This window comes from Mesocricetus auratus, unplaced genomic scaffold, assembly GCF_017639785.1.
Source record: "Mesocricetus auratus isolate SY011 unplaced genomic scaffold, BCM_Maur_2.0 contig_2134_pilon_obj, whole genome shotgun sequence".
In the NCBI taxonomy this organism is placed as follows: Eukaryota; Metazoa; Chordata; class Mammalia; order Rodentia; family Cricetidae; genus Mesocricetus; species Mesocricetus auratus.
This window is the reverse complement of record NW_024429980.1, coordinates 11,883-17,823: the sequence shown is the minus strand read 5'-3', so window position 1 is coordinate 17,823 and position 5,941 is coordinate 11,883.

Below are 5,941 nucleotides of genomic sequence, written 5' to 3'. Positions count from 1 at the left end.
TTCCCTTAGCGTTTGTAGGACATCTGACCAGGATCTTCTGGCTTTCATCGTTTCCATTGAGAAGTCAGGTGTAATTCGTGATAGGTCTGCCTTTGTATGTTACTTGGCCTTTTTCTTTGGCTGCTCTTAATATTTTCTCTTTACACTGTAGGTTTGATGTTTTGATTATTATATGGCGAGGTGACTTCTTTTTCTGGTCAAGCCTATTTGGTGTTCTGTAAGATTCTTGTACTTTCATAGGCATATCTTTCTTTAGGTTAGGGAAGTTTTCTTCTATGATTTTGTTGAATATGTTTTCTGTACCTTTAAGTTGAATTTCGTCACCTTCTTCTATACCTATTATTCTCAGGTTTGGCTTCTTCACGGTGTCCCATATTTCCTGGATATTTTGTGTTAAGGATTTGTTGGTTTTGAGATTTTCTTTGGTTGACGACTCTATATCCTCTAATGAGTCTTCAACACCTGAGATTCTCTCTTCTATCTCTTGTATTCTATTGGTGATACTTGCATCTGTAGTTCCAGACCGTTTACCGAGCTTTTCTATTTCCAGCATCCCTTCATTCTGTGTTTTCTTTATCGTTTCTATTTCAGCTTTCAATCCTTCAACTGTTTGAGCTGTTTCCTTAATTTTCTTGGTTGATTTTTCTTGGTGCTCTTTAGATTCTTTGAGAGATTTGTTTATTTCTTGAATTTTTCCCCCATTTCATGGATTTTTTTGTTTGTTTTTTCTTCTATTTCTTTAAGTGATTTCCTCGTTTCTTCTTTGAGGGTCTCCATCATCTTCACGAAATAATTTTTAAGGTCTGTCTCCTCTTCTTCCTCTATGTAGTGCTTTTCAGTTCTTGCTGCTGTTGGATCCCTGGATTCTGGTGGGGTCATGTTGGTGTTTCTATTGCTGAGTGATCTCTTATTCTGTCTTCTTCCCATCTCTTCTTCCAGTGGGTGCTGGTGGGGTCTTTCCGTCTCCACTGGTCTCCTTCCTTACTGCAGCTGAAGCTGGGGATGCTGAAGCTGGACTCCCTGGGGTTGGGGTCTTGGAGGGGTTGATGTCTTTCCTGAAGCTGGGCTCCCTGAAGCTGGGCTCGCTGGGTTGGGGTCTTAGAGGGGCTGATCTCCTTCCTGTGTGGGCGGCTCTTCTGGAAGCCGGGAGCGGCCCCAAAGATGGAGGGGGATGGGGGCTAGGCGGGCAGTCCCCGCCTGAGACCCAATCTCACCTGAAGCTGGGCTTGCTGGGTTGGGGTCTTGGAGGGGCTGATCTCCTTCCTGTGTGGGCGGCTCTTCTGGAAGCCGGAAGCTGGCCCGAAGATGGAGGGGATGGGGGCTGGGCGGGCGGTCCCTGCCTGAGACCCAATCTAACCTGAAGCTGGGCTCGCTGGGTTGGGGTCTTGTAGGGGCTGATCTCCTTCCTGTGTGGGCAGTTCTTCTGTAGGGGTAACTTTTTTAATTCTGACAAAAAATGCAAGTGTAGAGATATTTTGTTTATAATCTAAAGAATTAGCTTGCCGGAATAAAGACTGCAGAGCTAAGCCACTAGTTAGGCACACTACTAGTTAAGATCAAAGTCCTTCATTAGACACAGCCCTAAGCCACTAATTAATCATAGACACAAGGTAGTGGAGGCCACACCTTAAATCTCAGGACTCCTGAGACAGGCATATGGATCTCTGTTAGTTCAAGGCCACCCTGGAATATATAAGTATGACTCAGTCTAAAAGAGAAAGGGAGTTCACAACTTTGATCACTGCAATTAGGATCAAAAGCCTATAATCCCAGGAGTAGGGAGGTGAGAACAGGATTGATGACTTGTTGGAGAGAGCAATATAAGTCAGGAGGAGACAGGATCAGTGCAATGTGAGGTTTAGTGGAGATCATTGCAGTCTGAGGATTCCTTGAGACAGTGTTGCCCATTTTGTCTGAAATAGTGGTAAGAGCTAGGGGTTGGCGTCTTTGCTTTTCTAATCTTCATGCAAGCTTTATTTGTTAGATTACACCAAAATATCACTACATATAAAATACTTATTTTCTCCACCTTATCTCGGCATTGACCTAGGTGTAGGAGGGGACAGTGCTTGTTGGGTTAGCATCAGTCACAGAAGACAAACATGTTTTTGATTTACTGAATTGATAAGACCACCATCTACTGGTGACAGCAGTACAGTGCAGGATGAACTCATGGAAAGACTATTAGCATGGTCTGAACACTAACTTATTGAGACACATATTTGGGGAGGGATTGGAGGCATAGTTTCTCTGTGGCTTTGGAGGCTTCCTGGAACCAGCTATTGTAGACCAGGGCAGTCTCAAACTCAGAGATCTGCCTGCCTCTGCGTTCTGAGTGCTGGTAATAAAGATGTGTACCACAACTGCCTTGCATTCCTTTCTTTCTTTCTTTCCTTCCTTCCTTCTTTCTTTCTTTCTTTTTTTCTATTTTCTGTTTTTGTTTTTCAAAACAGGTTTCTCTGTATGTCTTTGGAGCATGTCCTAGAACTCACTCTGTAAAACAGACTGGCTTTGGACTCACAGTAATCAGCCTGCTTGTGCTTCCCCTGTGGTGGGATTCAAGGCTTGAGTCTTCTTTTCAGAATCCGAGTTCCTGAAATGTCTTTCCCCAAGTCATAATTGCCATATTTCATTTTGGCTTTTTGGGTTTCTATTAGAGGTGGGATGCAGGTATCAAATTTATTTTATTTTTCTTGATGTAAATTGAAGCCCAGAATTTTCATAGTTAAATTGATGTGAGGTTACCTGATTCTATCTGAAGGACTCAGACTCACTGTGGGGGCAGATACTGGGATACAGAGTCCTCTTACATTCAGTTCTGTTCTAAGCGGGGAGCAAAGCATGTAGATAGGCTGTTTGGAGATGAACTCAGGCATCCTGAAATTAACTGTGTGGAAGGTAATGTGAGACAACCAGAAAGACTGGTGCATTGTGGCAGGACCACTCACCTGTAAATATATGTTGGGAGAGAGTTAGACTTTAGATGGTTGAAGAGAAAGACACAGAGTGGAAGAAGCTGGAGAATTCTCAGTAATTGGATTTTGGCAAAACCAAGTGAGTGAGGAGTGAGAAGTTCCACTGTGAAGATAAAGAGTTAACTGTCACAGACAAAGTAAAGATCTTACAACCAGGCCTGCAATGTGGGGGATTCCTGATGCAGAACTGGGTGCTGAGGAAAAGGACAGATATTCACTGGCACTCAAAAACCACACTCAGTCACAGTTTTGAGGTCAGGAGTCAAAGGAAAGTCTCCAGGCAACAGTATAGTGGCAGAAAATGCTGTCCTGGGACATAAGGGAAAAGGGACTAAGGATGCAATAAGATTCTCTGGTATGAAATTTCTCAGAAACTTCTACTATGGATGTGTAACTCTAGTTGACAAATTTCAGCTGATAAGAACTGCACTAATCTTGCCATTTTAAATGATTTTCATTGTCAAAATATTATTTTTACTATTTTATTACTGTTTTTATTCAGTTTTTAATTTAAATTTAAAATTATCTTACTATACATTCTATTCCCAGTTCCTTCATCCTCCCCTCCTATAATGCCCACCACCAAAAACCCATCCCACCCCCATCCACTGCCAAGAGAGGGTGAATCCTCCTAAGGGGGATTTTCAAAGTCTGTCAGATCATTTGAAGCAGGGAATAAGCCATTCTCGATGTTCCTAGGGTAGAGAATATCCCTCCATAGGGAATGGGATTTCAAAGTCTGTGTTATTGGTTGGCCACATACCTAAGGCACTAATTATTCCTAGAGGCAAAACATCCATAGCAACATCTTTAATCCCAGAACTCAGGAGAGTTGTATGTGGGAGGTTGGATTAAGCAACTTAGTTAGCAGCAGTCATAGATGACAAACTTGTTTCTGAGTTAGTAAAATGATAAGACCACCATCTCGTGGTTACAGCAGTATATTGTGGGATATACTCGGACCTGGACTGTTAGCAATGGCTGAACACTGACTTATTGACACATTTCTTTTTTTTATTAATTTTTTTTTATTTTCCATTTTAAATTTAGATAAGAAACAAGGTTGCTTCACAAGTCAGTACGAGGTCCCTCTCCCTTTCCCTCCCATCCTCCCGTGCCCTCCCCCCATCCCCCCCGTTATCCCCTCAATCCCCCAGGGAGGGTGAGGCCCTCCATGGGGGTGTCCATAGTCTGTCATTTCATATAGGGCAGGGCCTAGACCCTTCCCCAAGAGTTCAGGGTGAGAGTGCAACTCACATGGTTCTATGGGAGTCCAGAGACCGTGTGTATACTTGGGATGGGTACTGATCTGCTGTCCAAGGCTCAATAGATTACCTAGGCCTCCTCACTGACACCCAGATTCAGGGGGTCTTGATCAGTCCCATGCTGGATTCCCAGGCTGATGCCTGGGATTCAAGAGTTAACCATTGTCTGGTCAGCTGTTTCTGGGGGTTCAACCAGCCCAGTCTTAATCCCTTTGTTCATCAGTCCTCCCTCTCTGATACTGGCTTTCTTGAGTTCAGCTCAGTACTTAACCAGCCAGTAAATGAAGTTTCTGTTTCCCAGACTCTCTGGCAATAGGATTGTAGGCTGGCACTCCCCAGATCTATGTCTAAAATCCATATATGAGAGAGTATATGCCATGTTTCTCTTTTTGTGACTGGGTTACCTCACTCAGGATGGTTTCTTCTAGTGTCATCCATTTGCCTGCGAATCTCATGATTCCATTATTTTTTTCTGCTGAATAGTACTCCATTGTGTAGATGTACCACATTTTCTCTATCCATTCTTCGGGTGAGGGACATCTAGGTTGCTTCCAAGTTCTGGCTATTACAAATAAAGCTGCTATGAACATAGTGGAACAGACATCTTTGTTATATGAATGGGCATCATTTTGGATATATGCCTAAGAGTGCAGTTGCTGGGTCTTGTGGTAGGTTTATTCCCATTTTTCTGAGGAATCTCCATACTGCTTTCCAAAGTGGCTGAACCAGTTGGCACTCCCACCAGCAATGGAGGAGTGTCCCCCTTTCACCACATCCTCTCCAGCATAAATTGTCATTGGTGTTTTTGATTTTAGCCATTCTGACAGGAGTGAGATGGTATCTCAGAGTTGCTTTGATTTGCATTTCCCGGAGGGCTAAGGATGTTGAGCACTTTCTCAAGTGCCTCTCAGCCATTTTAGACTCCTCTATTGAAAACTCTCTATTTAGTTCTGCAGCCCACTTCTTAATTGGGTCCTTTGCTGTTTTGGAGACTTGCTTCTTGAGTTCTTTGTAAATTTTGGAGATCAACCCTCTGTCAGATGTGGGATTAGTGAATATTTTTCCCATTCTGTGGGCTGCCTTTTTGTCTTGCTGACTGTGTCCTTTGCCTTACAGAAGCTACTCAGTTTCAGTAGGTCCCATTTATTAATTGTTGATCTCACCGCCTGTGCTACTGGTGTTATGTTCAGGAAGCTGTCTCCTGTACCAATTCTTTCAAGGGTACCACCCACTTTCTCTTCTAAGAGGTTCAGTGTGGCTGGATTTATGTTGAGGTCTTTGATCCATTTGGACTTAAGTTTTGTGCATGGCGATAAACATGGATCGATCCGCATTTTTCTACATGCCATTCTCCCATTATGCCAGCACCATTTGTTGAAGATGCTTTCTTTATTCCATTGTATATTTTTAGCTTCTTTGTCAAAGATCAGATGTTCGTACGTGTGTGGGTTAATACCCGGATTTTCAATTCGATTCCATTGGTCTGCCTGTCTATTTTTGTGCCAATACCAAGCTGTTTTCAGGACTATAGCTCTATAATAGAGCTTGAGGTCAGGGATAGTGATGCCTCCGGACATTGCCTTGTTGAACAGGGTTGTTTTGGCTATCCTGGGTCTTTTGTTTTTCCATACAAAATTGATTATTGTTCTTTCAAGGTCTGTGAAGAATTGTGCTGGGATTTTAATGGGGATAGCATTGAAT